This window comes from Protopterus annectens, chromosome 5.part1 (genome assembly GCF_019279795.1).
Source record: "Protopterus annectens isolate FY-2018-M chromosome 5.part1, PAN1.0, whole genome shotgun sequence".
Taxonomy (NCBI): Eukaryota; Metazoa; Chordata; order Ceratodontiformes; family Protopteridae; genus Protopterus; species Protopterus annectens.
In genome coordinates this window covers 59746753-59768281 of record NC_056736.1, presented here as the reverse complement: position 1 = coordinate 59768281, position 21529 = coordinate 59746753, and positions in this window count along the sequence as shown.

Below are 21529 nucleotides of genomic sequence, written 5' to 3'. Positions count from 1 at the left end.
AATGCCTTAGTACTTCACGTCTGAAGTCTGAACTGTGGTAATGCTGTCTTCTCACACCCGGGATGGAAAGAGCTGAGAAGCATTTGGTGTTGAAAACTAGTTCATATTGCAGGAGTGATACTGGTATTTGTTAACAATGACTTTGTTTCAGGAATGTCTGCGGGTTACTTCAGGATGGTAGTGGAATTGAAAACCCTATACTTTATTTTCTCTGTTGGAGTAGAACAGATACTCGATTATGTTTGCTCTTGACCTTCTTCAGAAGGTGGACATGGGACGTGAGGAGCAGCGGTAAAGATATGAACATGCATTTATAATGACCTAAGACATATTTGGCATATTTGATGCTATAGCATCATTTACTTTTGATCCTGTTCAGTCATCATCACTAGCTTCTGTAATTACATGTCGTAGATGCAATTTTCATCTTGTTACCCAAAATATAAGTAACAGTATATATCAAAAGGGAATATTCATCAGTGAGACAGTGTTTCATCAAAAATCCCAAAACACTGTCCTGAGATAGCTGTTACTTCCTGATAACTTTAAATGTATGGGCTAATTCATGAAAAAATAATTCAGTGTACCCATGTTCTAAACATGTTTAAGATTATTTTGCCTTTCATTCCTATTACAAATGCATAACCATATAATTTCTTATGGTTATAACTTACCCTCACTGCTGGCCTGTCACATGCTACTTTGCACTTTAAATCCTACATTTGTTTTGTGTCTCCTACAAACTGATGTCGGAGGCAACTTAACCCTTTCACCCACCCTTCCTGTGTCTCTGTTTCCATCCCTGCTGATCTCTGTAGGCAGTATGTAAACTTTCTTGCTTGGTCTTCTTGACTCTGTATCTGTTACTGGAATCCATTTTCACTTGCTGGGCATAGGTTCTCTAGAGGTTTGCCATTTGCTGTTCATGGTTTTCCATTTCTAAGCTATATGTATTGCTGAATGACCCATAATGCACCATTGCACTCTCTTGGATCACAGCTTGTCTATAAAGAGGACTTTTTATTTAGCATTCTTTGCTTAACAAATATAAATAAATTAGTATTTAAGTCCATTTCATAGTTCTGGTGTTTCTCCCTCCTTGCATTGTTGATGGTAGAATCCAACCACCCTCATCTTCCTCTGAGAACTACCAAGCTGCTGTCATCTCTGAGTTCCTTTAGCAAACACAAAACCAAGGCATAGAAAATCCTTCTGAGCTGGATTCCTTTTTTCTTGAAGTGATTGGAGTTTGTTAAGTTTGTACTCAGTCTTAGGCTGACTTCCTTCATGTGTTAGGATGGTGTCTCCATTGTGAAGATCTGTTAATGTTCAGCTTATAAATATTACACCTTTTCAGAACAAATTCGAGTGGGCTCAGTTAGTTTCGGGGTACAGATGCAGTGATGGATACAGACTAGGGCCTGGACTATAATTTGGATTGTTTCTGCACTAGTAAAATGCCAGGTTTACTATCAAATTTTCGAATCTAACTCAGTCGACTGCACTTTGTTCAAACACGGAAAGTCGAACATAGCAATGTCGAGCTCCAAAAGCCAACCTAGGAATGGGTTTTAACATGGATCGAGATAGGGGTGAGGTTTGTAGTTCAGCAATAGCAGTGAACACCTATCTTGCCCCATGTTAAACCCTGTTCCTAGGTTGGCTTTTGGAGTTCCGCATTGCCGTGTTCGACTTTCCATGTTCGAACAAAGTGCAGTCGATGGAGTTTAGATTAGAAAATTTGATAGTAAACCAAAATGCCATATTACTGTCATGTAAACTGCTGTAAATGAGATTTTAAACCATTGTTATATGTGATAATTAAGCTCCTGATTGGCGTCAGACGTCACTGATAAATTCAAGGAAATAGTTTTACACAGGAAGATAGCATAGATGACTTTGCTTGGATTTTTATTTAGACATTGGTTAAGCTGTATACCTGTTTAGAGATTTAAATTGCATACTCATTTTTCAAGGTCATCTACATATGTTTGTTTTTATTGATTTGTGTTTTATTGTTTATTGTATGAAAATGTTAATAAAAATGTATTTAAAAAATAAGCAGATGGTACAGTAAGATCTCCATATTATTTGGTAGCTAAGGGAATAGGCAGGATAGATGGGCTATCCACCTCTTATCCACTAACAAAATCTTCATTTCTTTGAGCTAACGATTAATCTGGACTAGCAATATTTGTTTCAAATACCTTCATTATCTTAAATTGAGTTTGATATTCATTAGATTTCTAAAGCATCTGCAGATAATGCTGGCATATTCCGAACAATGGCAATACTTAATTTTGTTTCTACAGTCTCTGGTAATGTGGCATGGTACAAACATTTACCAGAAAATGTTATAACCCTCTCGGTTATTGCCGTCTGTTCTAGATGTCACTCAGGCAGATGTGCTTATGTCTCCATCTTTCACTATTAGCTTAAGCAGTGTCTAGTGAAATCCATTTTAGTGCTTTTTGTGTTCTTCCTTGGTTATCTAATTCATCCAGAACTTAGTTCCAGGCTCTTAAGTTTACCTGTCTTAGATTATGTGACTGAGCCAGTCAGGATCCTTGCTCAGTTTCATGTTTAATCTCATGATTTATGTCTCAGCTAGTGATGTAACACAGGATTCAAGCTGCTGTGCATGCATGTGTGCGTGTGTGTGCGTACTTGTGTGTGTGTGCGTGTGCGTGCGTGGGAGTGTGTGCGTGTGCATGGTGCATGCATATGTGTGTGTGTGTGTGTGTGTGTGTGTGTGTGTGTGTGTGTGTGTGTGGTGCATCTGTCTGCTTTCTCTTCCTTCCTTTATCATAGGTTGTCAGGATACTAGCAATGCAGGTGAAGACCTGGGAGGTGAACTGATCTGTACAAGACCATTTTCAGTTAAAATCTGGGCCATGAACAAATACATTACAGATAGCATATTAGTCATGACACAGTAAATGGTTACACAGACTACATAGATTCATAGGTGAATATTAGGCTAACTGCCGTGAAGGGCCATTTTATCTTAGCCAATAACCCAAGGTCAGAATCAAACTTTGTACCCTGTATTTATAAGCTGAAGACCTTAATCATTATATCAAACCCACCCAACAGTAGCCCGTTCCCAGAGTTGAACCAGGGCTGCCTGGGTGAAAACTAAAAATCATAACTGCTAGACAATATGGACATCCCTATGAACTATGAAAACCCTCTGATGACCCTCAATCAACTATGAAAACAGATCTTATCATTTAAGAACAGTCTGAGCGTAGTTGCTGCAATGGGAATATGCACATGTACAAATACGAAGCAACTGTAAAGCTGACCAATACTAGTAGGTGCTGCAAGGAGGCTGCATACCGCTTAGGAAGGGAGTGGTTGGGCTTTACCCACCACATAAAATTACTCTTTTCTGTAGACTCTGAATGCCTCTACAAACATCTGTTTTTGTACAAACACCATAAACATAATTCTCAATGAAATGCTTACATTCATCTGTGAGCATGTCACCACAGTCCAACTCAAATTGGGAAAGAGCAGAGGGATTTCTTATGCTGCAAGAATGTTGCTTCAAGGATCAGATATATCTAAAGTACCTCATATAACTACAGCATTTTACTTTCAGACCCATTGGCAAGACAGATATGCATGCAGCAACCAGGACCAGGGAATAATAGAGAACGAGTCAGAATAATCCAAGTAAAACTTCTGTTAAATATTACTATAGTCCAAGGAAAAAACAAATACTGCTAGGTAAGGCACCCTCAGTTCACAAAAGCACTAAAGAAAATGAAAATAACAGAGGAGTGCACCACGAGCTGCTTGTTCAATGAGGACACCACAAATCCATAAAATCCAACATTTAATATGGCTAGAAAGACAAAAGTATAAAAACTGCAGTAAGGTAAGCGCTTTCACGTTTAAAACAACGCTTCTTCAGACATCAAAGGCAGTCAAAAACCACAGAGTTTAAATATAGGAAATGACATCATCACCCATTCAGATGCAGTGAATCAAAGCATTAAATACATCTGACACATTTAAAAGGCATTTAAAGGAATACATACACATATAAAGAACAATGCAAAATAAAATAATCACTAGAACGTCTATAATTGATAAAAATACATAAGTAAATAGTATTACTCTTAATGCTTTAATGATCTGTTGGCCAAAAACGGCCTCAGGGTAACTCTGTCATTAAGCCCATATCTGTGGGCTTGAAGTTTCAAAATCCACTTCCCTTCTTTTTCTTCCGTGAAGTTCTTAATATTACCTAGCCTCCCATTTCTCAAAACCAATTCCAAAACCTTAAATTTAAAAGTATGTGATGGTCCATTAACAATAACATGTTGCGCCAAGGCATTAGTTGTATTACTCCTATCGATGGCATAGATGTGTTCCCTAATATGCTCTCTTAAACACCTATTTGTCTTGCCAACATAGAACTGTTTACATTGTTGACATTCTGCTACATAAATAGCATTGGTGGATTTACAATCAGCATAGTGTCTAAATGCATAAATGCGTCCTGTTACTGGATGTGTAAAGCTGTTGGAATTAGCTATATATTTGCATTGGTTACAAGAACGGCAAGGAAAAGTACCACATCTATCAGAATGTATGGCATCTATAATATTGCTGTCATAACACAGCAACCTGTTGAGAGACAACATGTTCTTGTAGGCTATGTGTGGTCTGTCTTCTATGAGATTCTTAATGCTACCATCCATTAACAAAAAAGTTATGGACTGCAAATCACACAGCCTCAAGCACAAATGTCAAACACCTGACAATGTGTAAAGGAAATATCAACACACTGTTGGCTGCATAGAATCTCATAATATCTGTAGAGCTCACCAGATTTGCTTAATAACAGATTAAAAATGTATCCGCTTGTTGCTGCCTTGCCCATGCAGAAGGTAAAAGGGGACAAAGACCCAAGAGAGAGAGAGAATGCACTCCACTGAGGCCTGGGGCCCGAGAGAGAAAGACTAATGAGGGAAAAGCTTATAAAAAACTCCCAGGGGCTAAGAAGGAACTCCTAACTGGAACACATGGAACATGTATCTGCAAACTGTGTTGAAGACTTAACTACCAACTGCCATGTATTTGCCACAAAATAAATTTTACGCAGAATTGGTAGAGTGCCATGAAATTCTGAGTCCCCCATTTTAAATTGTGATTTTTTTTTTTGTTTGACCCATGTCACCAGCTGCCACATCAGCACACTGTTGTTACCAATGCTAGGAGAGTTACAACTGCATTAGTGACAGTTGTGTGAAAGGGAGTGAGACTGCAGAATGAAATTAAAATACAGGAGTCCTCCATCAAGTCTCCATGCCGCAGTGCCTATGCACTGTGCATGGGGAAGACAGAAGATTTTTTCTTTGAGTTACCATCCAATGGTCAGAGAGAGAGAAAGGTAGGCAAAGTAATGAAGCAATTAAGAAGATACTGGCTCTGGCACAACAAGGCACACAGGTAAGGAAGTTTCAAGGTGGAGAAAATTTTTAAAAAGTCACAAATCAAGACAAATACATCCATGTAAAATAGCTTATACTTCTGGTCTTTATTAAGATGTGGTTGTGAGATGTATAAGCAATGGTGCAGTAACTGTGAATTTGTTAGGGTGTATAGGGTCACTTCTGAAAATTCACAGTTGTGTCTAGAGGGCTTACCTGGTCAACAAACATGTAAAATAATCGAACAAAGTTAAAAAAATATAAGCTAAACAAATGATGCAAATATTCTGTGAACAGCTAATGTTATTAAAATGGTACAAATAGCACTATTATTAGTTAAAAGTCTTATTTGCAGTGACACTAGTGCACTGAATACTCACAGTTTTTACAGCAGTACTTCTATATATTACAATAGTGTACACACATGGCTGGTGTTAGCATTTTGGGGGCACAGGTACATTCCAAGTTGGGGGATCCTGAGCACTTCCACTCTAATTATCACTCTTGCTGCCACTCCTCCTAGGTGATACTGCATCTCATGCTAGCATTAGGTACATAGCTGCAGTGCTCTTACAATACAGCTGGCCTCTGTACCAAACTAAGTTGGCCCATTCCATTGATAGACATTTACAGTGACCAGCATTTAGTTGCAATGGTGTTACATTATAACAAACCTATGTACAGAACTGGCTTTAAGTGCAATGACACTTTAGGTGAAGGGGCATCTTAGTACTCTCACTACTCCCTTCACATATCCCCCAGTGTTCCCCTTCTTGTTTCCCCTCCTTTCAGGCCTCCTTACACTTTCTAGAACACTTTTTTAAACACCTTTATTAGATTATGAGTTAAGACACAGGCACACATGCATTAATAGAAAAGAAAAAACATAGTAATGTTTTTGTTTTACACATTATACACTACATATGTCTTTTCTTTCTTTACAGCAACTATCATTCACTCCAGCATTACGTAAGTTTCTCACTTATGGCTTTCTTTTAAACATTACTCTTCCTTCTGAACATTATTCTGCATGTATTGTCCCCAAAAATTCTATTTATTTCTATGTAATTTGCTCCTTCCCTTTTCTAAAGATCCCAATTCCAGTTCTTTTTTTCTCTTTAACAAAATTCAGTACTTAAATTGCAATTGGTTTAGATTTTGATTTCCATTCTCTGTTGATTGCTTTTTTTTGCATCCAGTATCATTAAATTTAATAAGGCCTTACTATGCGTAGGTAATTCACACCCTGTGTCCCGGGTCAAAGAAATCATTTCCTCAGTCAAGTGCTCCTCCGCTATTTTTTATAGAGTACTCTGTAGGAAAGTTTTAAAAATCTGCAAGCTCATCACACACAAAAACATGTTCCCAATTACCTTTCCCTTCACACCTCCAACATTTACTATCTACCTGAAGAAAAAATCTTTAGAAGTCTGCTTGGGGTAGAAAAATACCTATGAGAATACTTCCAAGCAAAAAACTCTAAACTTTCTGGACTTTGTTGCTTGCTTGGAAACCATTCATTATTCTTTTGTAAATTGCTTTTCCAGTCTCTCTTCCCAATATTTTCTAAAGGCTTCCTATTGAAATGTTGGCACTTGATATGCAGAATGAAGAAAAGCTAAAAAAGAAGACCGAAAACCCAGAGAAGAACAAATCTCAAAAATCGCTCTTCTCTTTTAAATGTCTTTTTGCAGGGGGGAAGCCCCACCACGCCACCTGAACTTTTATATACCAACTCAGAGATTGCCATACCTCAGATAAAAAGGTATTATTTCAAGAAGTGGCATCTCGGACTTAGTATTTGTACATCCAATCTTTCGAACATTGAGTCGCTGCATTTCAAGACTCACTCTACTGGGCCCTAACATTTCAAATAATTACTTCTAAACTCTGACTGATTCTTATAGTTATCATGAAGTATTTTATATACCCTATTAATCATTTATTTTTTAACAGCAGCTTCTGTTCTAATCTCTCCCAAAAATTCCACCAGTCCTTTTCTCACATTTTTTGCTTTTCAGATTTTTCCCTGCATCTTTTCAACTCATTTTAAAAGGGCGAGACTGCATTATGAATTCTGTGGAAGAAATAATTGAATTAATCCATGGGTTTGTAGATGCTCTGAGATGCACTGAACTTTTTATTAAACGATCTTTTCATCCATTGATGGCATGAATAAAAATCATGACTAACTACAGAAATTCAATCTTTTTGACTTTACTTTTTCTTGCATTCTTTAAACACACACTAAATGGCCAGGACCGCACTGTATTAAATGTGCAGATAAAAAAACAAATAAGATGGGGATCTGGCAAGTCATTGGGTTGTAAATGCTCTGAGGTGCACTTTAGAGCATTTTCCAACCTTTTAATCCAATGATCGCATGAACATAAATCACAAATAAGGAAATACATTCTGATGTATATATTTTTTTCAAGAAACAAGTTGTACTAATGGCTTAATGTTCAAAGATAACAAAATAGCAGTTTACAATAAACTGAGAAGACAAAGGAAATATAAATCCTACCGGTGAGTAATGCCTGCCTCCCTACCCCCCCTAAAAAAAATACACCTTCTATGTATACCACTGGTGTTAGACTGGGATAAAAGTAAAGGCAGAAATTCACACTATAATACATATATTTCAAGTGGTTGGAGTCATACATGTATACAACATGCTTCTTCAACTCTACCCGCAAAAGGCAGCCACCTTCTGTGTGTAAAATAACAACTTTCTTATTAATATTGCATTTCCTGAAGGATGCAAAATCTGAAACTCAAATGTCTGTCACTATTTGGTGAGTGCAACCTTCAATGATATACCAGAAATCCACAGGTTTTACTAGGAACCAAACAAAAGTATGGGGTAAAATCAGGGATGTTGTACAAAATGATGGACACCTAAAATGAATGAATATCTGGTTTCCTGACTGCTAGAAATAATAATAATAATAATAATAATAATAATAATAATAATAATCGTTACAGACCATGCCATTCAGCACATGCACCCCAACAACAGCGCTCTTTTTCAGATTTTCCACATACCCTCACTGACTACAAACTCATAACACTCTTATGGTTATTGTTCTCCATAGATCAAAGGGCCCAGGCTTTCTGCTTGGTTTCACTCACTGTGATCTGAGCAGTGAATCAAACAGCAACAACTATGTGATTTAATATATAGATTATTGGTAGGACTGAGCATGAAATCCCTGTAAATTAAGTGTGCAGTGCTTTCTTTGTAGTTGCAGAATGCAACTACTTCAAACAGCAGAATGACAATTTAGCCAGATGAAAAAAGGAGGTGGGGGAGAAGTCAGGAACCCCCCAAGTTGTGCCATTGGTTGCCTAGATTTGCTATGTCTAAGACTAGCCATGCCTATGTACTAGAAGGTGCCAGTTCCCACAAAGGACTGTTGTCCACATAATGACTGACATTTAGCTGCCATGCTGTTACACTGAGAAACCTCAGTGGCAGATAATCAGTCCCACAGGGGGTCATTCATACAGATACAAAGACTGGCATGTAGTGGCATTGCTGTTACCACAACATTTAGGCAAGACCCAGAGAAGTGTATAAAGCCCTAAACTGTAAGAAACAAGCTTTTTATCCAAAAGGAGAGAAAAAAGCTTTTATTTCAATTTTGCTTAAATAGTTTAAGTTGTACGTTTGTGACCTGTGTGGTGAGACATTGTTTTGCACTCTTCTGCCTTTTTCCATGTTTTAGCCAAAAAGTTATATGTTTGCATTTTTTAGTTTGTTTTGGGACCTTAGTCCAGTAGCTTAATTTGTAGTTGTGGGAAGATTGTGAATTACTGCAAGATCTTAGCATTGTTTATACATTATAGTGTACTTTTGTCTCCATAATTAGAATTACCTGTAAGAGTTGCTTGTACTTTGAACTCTCACTGGGCCCTTAGTCTTGTAGTTATAGCAGAACTGTGAACTACTGCCAGATTTGGGCCTCATTTTGTCATTTATTACTGTAACTTTTCCATTAACAGTGTTACTGGTAAATTTCTGCATAGTCTGGTGCTTTAGACTGTGGTAAAATTGCAATAGTGGGAGTACTGTAAATTCTGCTCCAAGACTGGTGCCTCATTGTTTTTACAACTATTTATATCCCACTTTTGCTGCTAGACTCTTATATTCTGCTTATATTTACCTACACAAAGTTGCATTCCAGTGCCTTTCTGTCCCTCAGTTCTTTGTGTGGGTCCCAGCCCCCATTGAGACATTAAAGTAAAGTTTCTGAACTTCTAACCTACCTGGGGTCATTGACATGTAGCTCAAAGTCATAAGACTTGAGCTTCAATATTGGCTTTTGTGACAATGTGAGGTATTGACAACTATGCCAGGAGAAGTAGGGCAGTGGATGTGTAACATATGCCAGCACAGTCAGCTGGAATTTTGTAAAGAATTATATGTCATTTGTATATCAAACTGATTTGTACAGATGCTTGTGTTGAAAAATGTATTTGTAAAGCTGCTTCTTGTGTAAAAAATATACCAACAGTGGGTCCTGACTATATTATAACTGATTAAATGTATATGTTTTAACAGGGGATACTGGGAGCTAACTTTAAAAAATAGTAAGAAACTAAATTACTTAATTTAGGCCATAACGGTTGTATCTTGCAGTTCTGATTGTAGCCAGAGACTAACTGTCTGTGTCAGAGAATGGTTTATTAGCTCCTGTAGGAAGAGTGGAAGTGTTTTGTGGCTTTATAAATTCCAGATGCTATAACACATATCAGCAAACCTCTATCTGTATGGTAACACATATGTGCTAGGAATGGGGGTAGTATGGGAACCAAAAGTCAGATGACCAGATGTGTATGATCTCATACTGTAATCCATTACAAAAATGATGTTTTAATACCAGATGAGACTGAAGACTCAGAGCACTCTGTTTTTGGAACCTGACAAAGAAGGACCACTCAGCTACTTCATCTTGCCTTTCTCTAGTAAGTGACCAAGGAATAGTAATTCTTTAGATCAGTCAGGAAAATATAGTAAGATTAGTTAAGTGCTGTTTTTCCTGTATCTGTGTGAATCTATTAATTTGTGTTATTTTAATATTTCCTGTAATTGAAACTCTGGTGTTTATTGTAAATAGATATTTAGTATTTTCATGTTTTTTTATTAGTTATTATTAAATATATTTTAACTTTTCATTGTGGCTGGTCCTTTAGAGAATATTTTAACCGCTGAGAGTACTCCTTTCTGTATGTTGACTCTGTGCCCACTCCTGAAAGCCTTACTGGGGTCCTGGAGAGAGAGAGAGAGATGGGGAGAGAGAAATCCAGACCATGGACTGAGTGTGTTCCCTGTGTGCTCTTACGGGAAATTGTGCTTGGTGCAGAAAGCTGTATCTGGAGATACTGTGTGTATCTATTTTTGTTCCAAATGAATGTTCCTCTCCAGTGTCAATGGTGAGGATTCAGCTCCTTGATTACTGCCCCAGAGAGATGACATCACAGCTTTATTTGACTGGATCTTTCTGTCTAGCCTGCAGTTTGAATTTTCCCCAATCCTCCCACCCTTTTACTGTTGTGGCTTTAAAAGGCCATGTCTCTGGCATTCACACTTTATGGTAATCTGACTTCCACAGCCCTTCTCTCACCTCTTTCAGTCCTATTCTCTGTTGTGTAAGGTATTTAAGTACTTTTTCCATGCATTGTTTTCCATAGATCTATAATACTGAGTGCCCACCCAGCAAACCAGCATTGCTCTTAAGTGAACAGCCTATACTAGAAATTTCTCCTGTTCATTTTTCCATAGCTCCCACCTGCTTGCCACCCTCACCATACTCCGAGAAGGTTCTGAATTAATCCTGCTCCATCCTTGACAGATAAGATATTTATTTTATTATTTTAACTTTAGTTAAACTGAGTGCTACTGCTTTATTTTTGCTTTATTTGTTGATTTTACACTTTAAATCATTTTAAAGGTCCTTAATACTTAAAATCACCTTGTCCAGGTAGTTTGTTTAAGTTGTTTTACAGTAGCATTACACTTTCAAGAATTTTTTTTTTTAACATTAAGAGAACTGGGATAGTCCATCTAGTGGGAGTAGGCAGTGGTGTGCTCTGAGTTGGAAAGCACATAAGAAAGTTGTAAATCATTTTATTGGCCAGAATACATAGAAGTCACTGTCCTGTGTTTTAAGTTTCTGTATAAATTTGACACATTGACACACCACTGCCTATCATGCAGTGGTGGCTAGTAGTGCCATGTAAAGACACAGCTAACTAGAAACAAAATGTTCCCTGTAAAACCACATCTGAATCTGCACCAGTAACTTGGTGAGTGTAGAGCAACTACTTTGTTTATCAAGTAGCACGGGGTAGCTATTTTGCATGTTGAGGAGCACTGTCCCTTGAATTTAGTATTATACAGGCTAGTCTAGTCCTTGAACCCAGAAGCAGTCTTAGTAAGCCTACTGTTAACCCCTCATTCACTACACCCTTGTAGCTCACCTTTCAAAAGACCTGAAATAGGTTCATAGGTTCACAGGTGTGTACTAGGCTAATGGCCCTGGAGCCTTTACAATCCTTGCCCATAGGATTACCCTGACATCGTGCCACCCGATCTTAGTTCCCAGTGCCTCTGTTGAGTAGAGCCACTGGAGTTATCCCCAGGGTGAATTTTCTATTTCCCATCCACTCATCAAGGTTTCTCTTGAAGAGGGCCAGTGAGGTGCTCTGTTTGACATGTATCGGAAGTCTATTCCATAGCAAGGGCAGTCTCTGGGTTATGAACCTGTCCCTCCAGCATGTTCTGTTGATTGTGGTAATGAGGTTGAGGTCACTGGAGCGTGTGGTGTGGAGGGATTGTGATTTCCTTAGATGTAGCATTTCTAACAGAGCTGGATCAGACATGGCTTTGTATGTCAAGCAGAGATGGCCTCTAAGTAGGCGATATGAGACAGAGAATAGTTGGAGTTTTTTGAGTCTGTCCATATAGGACATGTGTTTAAGACCTAGGATCCTCTTTGTGAGGTACTTTTGTGGCCTCTCCAGTTGTTGCAGGTGTCTAGTGAGGTACATGCCAAATGGGGCATTGTACTCGATGAATGGCCTAATGAGGGAAGAGTAGATGAAGACAATGACCTCTTTCTTCCTGGATGCAAAACCCTTTGTAATAAGATGTGCCACAGTGACAATGTGGTGGTCAAAAGAGAGGCTGCTGTCAACCTGTGTTCCTAGATCTCTTATAACACCTTCTATGTTCTACAACCACTGAAAGGTGTGACAGTAATCTTGTAAGCATTTCCATGGAAAAAGGAGAGAATCCCACTCCCCTAACATTAACGAATGAAATACATTTAGATCTGCAATCAAACATAATGTCAGAAGGATCAAGCAGTTCACAGACTGCAGGAATAATTCCTAATAAAGGTGTAACACAGCTTCCAGTGACTATGAATCTACTGTTTTTGTTTTGAAGCAATCATTTCACAGAAACCAGCGCATGCAGAGTCGAGACCAAAAAAGGAAAAAAACGATGAACTAGGTAACTCCCTAGTAATCAATATTTCCAAATATGTCCTAACTCCAGTACAAGAAGCTATCTTGTAAAAGGGTTTGACCTTCATCCCTGCCCTCAGATAAGACTTGAGTGAGTTTGTTATTGATTTAAAAACCTTTGGATGTGCTGTCACTTTAAAAAGTATTTATTGGAATACCTCTAGGAATAGTAAGTCATTAAGTAAACCAAGCACTTTCGTACTAATAGGTCATCCTGCTGTAGATCTGTTTATTTGACTATGCAACAATGAAGTGGAGAAATTAAGGTCGGACAGTAGTACTAAGCACTATCAGAATATTAGTTATGAAGAAAGACAAGCACTATATAATCTTCAGAGTAATAAAAGTATCACTCTTAAGCCTGCGGACAAGGGAGGAGCCAGTAGTGGTATTGGATATGGACTGGTATACTAACAGAATGGAAGAAATGTTAAGTGACAAGAAGACGTATAACAAAGTAACTTCAGTGAGCTTAAACAGAGCAGTGCAGAGAGTTAACTGCCATCTTCAAGATATGTTGCTTGAAGGACTGATAGATCTGGAGCTTTTCAGTTTTCTTGAAAATTTAAAACAGGCTATACCAGCCATAAAAGGACTGCGTAAAATACATAAGGACTTCCACAATCCTCCCCTGTGTCCCATAGTTTCAGGGCAAGGGTGGGTCACTGAAACAATGTCCCTGTATGTAGAAAAAGAATTAAGGAGGATTTTGAAATCCAATGAGACAGTGCTACAAGATACTGATGACTTCCTGAGAAAGTTAACTAGAGTTATGGGCACACTTACAGAACATAAGGATTTATTGTTAACTACCTTAGATGTGAACAGTCTGTTCACTTCAATACCAAACAATATAGGAATAGACTCAATAAGAAATAATTTGACTGATAAGAACAATCCAGTGGAAATTAATGGGATTTGTACAGTGTTGGAATTAATCTTAGAAAACAACTACTTTGTGTATGGGGACAGTGTCTATTGGCAGAAGTGGAGGGTTGCCATTGATACCCCCTGCACCAATAGCCACTCAAATTTATTACTAGTGGATTGGGAATTTGAATATGTTAGAATACCCAAAGCCACAGGACCTGGATCTCTTCAATGATAAAGTTCCACTCAAATGAGTAAAAGCAGCACCTTTATTCCACAAAACCAAGCCAACACAAACAAATAAATCCAAGCGCCTTCGCTCGGTTAATACCGAGCTTCTTCAGAGTAGCAAATGTTTTGTGATACCATTGAAACACATTAAATACTTAGCACCAAGTCACGTGACATTCACACCCCCCCCTCCATTGTACAACCCTTAATCATCATGAAATGCGTAACATAATCAACATCTGGACATTAAAATCATTGTACAAAACCATCCAACCTGTGTTGCCATTACAGAAGTGTTTAGCAAGTGAATACGACTCCCAACTTTAATGTAAAATCATCATATAAAATGTGAAGTGAACCTCTACTGCTTATAAAATAAAAGACCTAAATCTAACAAACGTCTCCACTGATGTAATAACAGAACAATATCTAATACTTAGCAGTATTATAACCGAGCCTTCCTTAGTTTGAGTACACTACTAATATTCAAAGCATCATTTAACCCAGGCGGTCTCACTGCATCTAGCCTTAGCTGCCAAAATAATTCTCGGTACTCTAGTCTAGTTTCCCAATCCCCCCCATCCCCCCCCATGGGTCTGGTGTCACTTGCTCTAAAATAGTGAATTTGAGCTCCATTTTTTCACATACTTGGGAATGCTTAAAAAAGGCATTATTTTCTTTACCCTTACTAATGTCATATTGATGTTCGTATACTCTTCTTCTAAAATGCCTTTCCGTCTTACCCACATAAAAACTGTGACAATGTAAGCAAATCCCTAAGTATACCACTCCTTTGGTCCCACAATTATAATATTTAGTAAACCTATACCTAAATTTTCTAGAGGGAATGAAAACCACCTCTTGATTCAACATAAAGGCACATTGTTTACAGGCACCACACTTGTGCGTACCCGTCTTAACTCTATTATAACTATTACTAAGCGCCTTATTTTTCTCAAAGAGTTCCTTTAAGTTCACACCTCTTTTTCTAACAAAACGCGGTTCCAATGGAATAAACTGTTTTATCTCATCATGTGCAGATAAAATAGGCCAATATCTTGAAATAACCTGTTCTATAATCTGGGACTTGGAAGAAAAAGTATGTATGAAACTACTTTTAAAGTCTGAACAGTTATTATTAGTTACCTGTTCTGCACTGCCTAATCCAGTCCCTAACAGAGGGTAATATTTTGAATCTCTGTTCTCAGTGACTTCCTTAGTCACCTCGTCAATCAAGGTAAGCGGATAACCCTTTTCTTTAAACAGGTTACTAAGGATATTAAGTTCCTCCAAAAAGGTGTCCAAGGTACTACACATTCTTGAGACCCTGATCATCTGACCCTTGACTATCCCTTTCTTTTGATAGAAACAGTGCCCACTATCAAAGTGAAGATATGTATTAGAAAAAGTCTTTTTTCTAAATAAAATCAAAAGCAGTCCCACCAATGCCCTGGATAAATGCTCTTGCTCGTAAAAAGATAGAAATGTAAACATAAAATGCAAAGAGCAGGAACGAAGCAAGGTCTTCTTTCTTCAAAACAGAATTTATTACCAACTAAAAAACTGGTCAGGATAAGCGCTTTCACTCAACAGAGCTTCATCAGATCAACATTATGTTGATCTGATGAAGCTCTGTTGAGTGAAAGCGCTTATCCTGATCGGTTTTTTAGTTGGTAATAAATTCTGTTTTGAAGAAAGAAGACCTTGCTTCGTTCCTGCTCTTTGCATTTTATGTTTACTTTTTTCTAAATAATTTTGATTGAAAACAACAATTTCTGTAGTCTTTAAATAGTGTGACATCCAGATAGTGTAAACTGTCTTGGTCAATACTGTGGGTAAATCTCAAAAACTCAGTAGTTCCATTTATAAACTCCAAAAAGTTGTTTAAATCATGGATGGAACCCTTCCATAATAAACAAATATCATCCAGGTACCTCGTGTAGTGTATTATAAACTCATTCCATGATGTGTTAAACACATATTTTTGTTCCCTATAATACAGTACACAGTCGGCATAGAGTGAAGCGCAAGGTGCCCCCATCGCCACACCTTTCTTTTGGTGGTAAAACTCCCCATTAAAGTAAATAAAATTATTCTCTAACATGGTTTCCATTAGTTCCACCACTAAGTTAATGATGTTATTGCCCAACCTGGAATCAACTGTAAGTACTTATCTAAACCATTCTAAACCTAACACATGGGGAATACTCAGAAACAATTCAATGATGTCAATAGTTACCATGAGAAGGTCTGGGCTAAACATCCGCTGGTTAATTCCTCTTAAGAAGTGCCATGAGTCTTTGCAAATGTGTTCAATAGAAGTCAAAGTTTTCTTTGCTATATGATCTATAAATTTTGCTAAAGGCTCAGTTATACTTCCTGCACCAGAGACGATTGGCCTAAATCTAAGAGGGTCTAGTCCTGTATGAGTCTTAGGAATACCAAATATTATCGGCACTTTTGGTTTTTCAACATGGAAATAGTTATATAGCTGCTCGTTAATTATACCCTGTATTAAATGATCAGACAAGTAATAACTAATTTTTGAATGCGCTAAATTAATCTCATTTAAAGACACCAATTCATATTGTTCTGCATCCTGCAACATCTCCTGTAAACTAATATCATAGTCTAGATAGTACATCAACACTACACCCCCCCTTATCTGGTTTCATCACCCGACACTTCTCGTGTGTTAAATTCTCAATTAACTCGAATTCTTTGATACTAAGATTTAGGGGGCACATATCTTTATTGCCCCTGATAGTTGTTCTAATTTCCTTCTCCATCATTTCTTCGAACATCTTGAGGTATGGGTGAGTGGGGGACTTAAAAGTGCTGGATCTAGTCAGCCTTGGGTTAGTGTAGGATTGACCTTTAAAAAATATAGTAAGATTTAGTTGTCTGATGAATAACTTAAAATCTATTAACGTGTTGGTTATATTAGAGGGACAAGATGGTACAAAATGAAAACCTTTCGAGAACAAATCAAAATATTCATCAGTAAGCACCAAATCCGTAAAATTAAAAATCGTAAAATTGTTTTTTCTACAAACCACTTGTTTACCAAGGGCTTCCTCCACCACCATGGGTGGTGAAACAAAGTCCACCTGATCTACTTCTGAGGGTAATTCCACCCTTGGTTCAGATGTCTCATCCCTCTCACTCCCCTGTTGGGAGGGTGCTGAAAATCCTGAGAAGATTGTTTCTTACCCCTTTCAGCTATTCTCTCACTTCTTCTCAGTGGTTCGTTGTCCACTCTGCCCACATTACTATTATGATCCAAGACATTCTCTCCATCTATAAATACTGTGTCTTTATTGTTTTTCCATCCCTCATTTCTATAAATGGGGTAAGCTAACCCCTCTTGATAATCATGAAGGTCCATATCTAGTTTCCTAATCTTTCTATTTAAAATCTTCAAACAGTGTTGGTCCACTTCATAAAAAACATTATCATAACTCTTTTCAACACTAACAAAATTAGAATCATTGGTAACACTTTGGTTAAGAACATTCAATTCTTTCATTAGTAGCTCAGCTTTGGTTTCATATTCAACAGTCATTAATTTTAACATTTCAATTCCAGCATTATTAAAAATGTCACACAATTTATCATACAAAATAGTCCCTGGGTGTACACAGTTAGGGAATTTAAATAAACGAAGGCCTTTAGGAACTCTGTTCACATGTATACACTCCTTCAGGTAGTCTATTTCTAACTGGTTGCTTTTAAAAGCGTATAGTTTGTCTCTAAAGTGGTTAAAGCTGTCTTCAATATTTTTGTTAAAATTCAAATTTACAGTACTTTGTTTGAAATAAAATGATTTCTCTGTCCATGCACCAAAGTTAAAATCTTTGCTAGTGTCCCTATGGTTGTCATCTCCCCTTGGTTTACAACTCGCACCAGCTTTGGAAAACGCCATACCAGTCTGAGAGTTGTTGTGTGAATGGTTACCGGAAACCATGTCATCCACATTACTGTTCAAACCTGCTACGGATCAGGTGATTACCTTAGAACTCTGATCTGTTAGTTGTAACTGGTTACCTGGCAACCTGGAGCTCAATTCAGAGTTTCTTTCAGCAAGTTGCTTAGAGAGTTCTGTTAACAGGTTCAATACCTGCGCAAACTCCGCAGAAGTAGTAGTCACTCCTCCTTTGTGAAGAGAGATGACTGTAGCAGTGCGCCATTTGGTAGGGACAAAGCCTGAGGTGAGGTTGTGATTGAACAGGGCACACAGGTGAGGTGCCGGTTCACTCTGTAGTTCATGTAGAACACAGCCAGGGATATTGTCAGGTCCCATGGAAGCTGTATTCTTGGCCTTGGACACTGCTGTTTTAACCTGTGCAGCAGTAATACTGGGTGCCTGGCAATCTACTGGTATTGTGATTGGTCCTTTGGGTGGTAAAGTTGGCACTGAATCTGTTGTCCAGTATATTGGCAATATCTGTTGACTCGGTATAGGAGGAACCATTGTGCAGTAGCTTAGAGCAAAACTGGGTATTACCATGGAGATTCTTTACATAACTATAGAAGGCCTTGTGGTTGTCTTTACTATCTGCTGCAATTCTGTTTTCATAGCTAGCTTTAGAAGATTTGATGAGGGATCTCAACTTTTTGCTGAGGCTGATAAGGGAGTTTTTCCAGTCTTGGGACTTCACCTTATTTCGCATCAGTTTCCTCCTACTGTTGTAGAGTTTGTTTATGTCAGGGTTCCTCCAGATTGGCTTCCTTTTTTGCAGGAGAGCATCTTGGTTCTATTTGGTATGGCGAGACCCATGCATTTGTGTACGTGTTTGTACAGTGCATTGGTGTATGATTCAGTGGTCATGCAACTATTCTCCATTTGCATGGGTGCCATGAAGTTAGCCACCTCTGTTTTTAGGAGCCAAAGTTAGCTTTGGAGATGTTTTTCATGTTGGTTACCTTTGCGGGGGATGGGGTGGGAGGGATGTGGATTTCCAGGCTGATTAATTTGTGGTCGGATTTAACCAGGGAGGAGTTAACTATTGATGTAGAGAAATGATCACCCATGTTTGTAATAACCAGGTCAAGGATATTGCTACCTCTAGTGGGGGTAAGAATGAGCTGATCCAGGGCATTTGAATTAATGAATTCCAGGAAACGTTGGGCAAGTGTATTGGTACATGAGTAGTTTTCCCAGTTAATGGAGGGGTAGTTGAAGTCACCCAGTATGAGAGTGTTAGGTTGGACCTTAATATTCTCCAATGTGCTTAGGAATGTGGAGTGTGAGTCTTGGGACATTGTTGGGGATTTGTAGCAAACTAAGACCTGAATCGCTGTCTTACCCAATGTTAGATGCACCTGAAGTATCTCTGATGCATTATGTTGGGATACCAGTCTGGAGGTGTGCGCATCCTTTATGAATATGGAAACACCACCGCCTTTGGAACTTTGGTCCAAGTTCTGGGGCCAAAAGGTGTGGAATGAGCTATAGCCTGCTAGTGCAGGGGTGCTTTCTGCACTTTCCCATTTTCTCCACATCCAGTTTGGGTATATTGAGGCATGTAAAAATTGTCTGATTTTCACTGACAATTGTTTAATCCTCTAAGAAACAAATGCAATATGCTGAAGATGTATATTTACAATGTCTCTAGAGGCAAAAGTCTGTCATGCACAAATATAAAAACAATCTGGTTGTCAGATGAACACATACTACACCTACCATACATAGTAGGAGCGCCACACATGGATCTACTTATAGGTTCATAGGTTCATAGATTAGTACTAGGGTAACTGCCCTTATGGGCCATTTTAAGCCTAGCCAATTACCCCATGCTGAGGCACTTAGATGCGGTCTCCCCAAACCCCAAAGACCTCCTATACATTCTGCCTGGGAAAATTATTGTGAGGAAACACGAAAGCACTTTAACAGAAACAACACCTAACAGTGCACATACAGCCACACCCAGTGGAGCCTCATCTACCAAGCCCATAAGGCAAGTGAATACGCTATCCAGGACTAGTCATAGGAAACATTGCATGAAATATTGATGCTCCACTCACCAGGCTGAAGAGGGAGAAAATAATGGTCAGTTGCATGTCATGGGCCAGGATCTTCCAACTTATGCATGCAGTCAGGTCACAGGGCCACAAGTGCCAGTATGATTCATTCATAGTCTCATGTAGGTGTAAATGACCTGAGACACACCTTCCTAGACTATATGAATAGAGGTATTACAGAGCTCTTGGACTATGTGTCACATATGTGCTTAGTGTCGAGCAACATTCTACCTTCACAGGGATTATGCCACAGTACAAAATGAAGATAGTTGACTTTAATAATTGGATTAGTTATTGGTGTGATTCCAGGAGGTACAGTATTTGTCAGTATGGGAGGATGTGGTTAACAAACCACCTTGTTTTGCCAAGGATGGTCTGCACCTGTGCCCCCTAGGATTTCAAATATTGGCTAAAACATTGTCCTCCTCCAAAGAGTGTCTTTTAGACAATGTCAAATTCACAAACTTCCCAACATAGCAAAATCTACCCCAGGAAATCTAAAGGCATTACTGCTCAATGCCAGGAGTCTAAACAAGAAGCCCCACTCCTTACAAATTCTCCTCACCTTGAAAAATTTGGACATTTGTGTGGTTACTGAGACATGATTTAAAACCACTGTGAGTACAATGACAGTGCAAGGCTTTGGTGCCTTCCACAAATTTAGATTAGCAACTGCACAGACAGGAACTAAACATGGAGGTATCTCAATCTACATCAATAACAAGCCTGGCTCTAGATTGGTTAAAGAAGATGATGTACTGGAGTTCCTCCATGTCCAGATTTCCATAATCAAAGTCCATGCCATATCCTAGCAAGCTGTAGGTCATCCAGTATGTCCCATGAATATATTTCATACATAGACCCATCACAGACACTCACCATTCAGTCAGATAACATACACATGGAGGACTTTATCTTTCAATAAAATGGGAATCCTACATAGGTTCATAGGTAGGTACTAGGCTATCTACCCGAGGGCATTTATAAGCCTAGCCAGAGTGTGTTGGCTTTCGCCACCCCATTGATTAATTAACTGATCCTCTGTTAAACAGAGCCAATGAAGTGATCCCAGGGGTGTATTTTCTGTTACCCATCCACTCGTCAAGGTTTCTCTTGAAGAGTCTTAGTGAGGGGCTCTGCTTAATGTAGTTTGGAATTTTGTTCCAAAGCATGGGGAGTCTGTGTGACAGGAATCTATCCCTCCAACATGTTCTATTTATTGTTGTGACAAGGTTTAGCTCACTAGAGTGCGTGGCTCGCAGTGACTTCGATTTCCTTAGGTGGAGCATGTCCATCAATTCTGAGTTGGACATGGCTTTGTAAGTCAGGCAAAGATCAACTTTGAGTAAGCGATATGCCACTGAGTACAGCCGGAGTTTTTCAGTAGGGCTGCATAGGACATATGTTTGAGGCCAGTAATC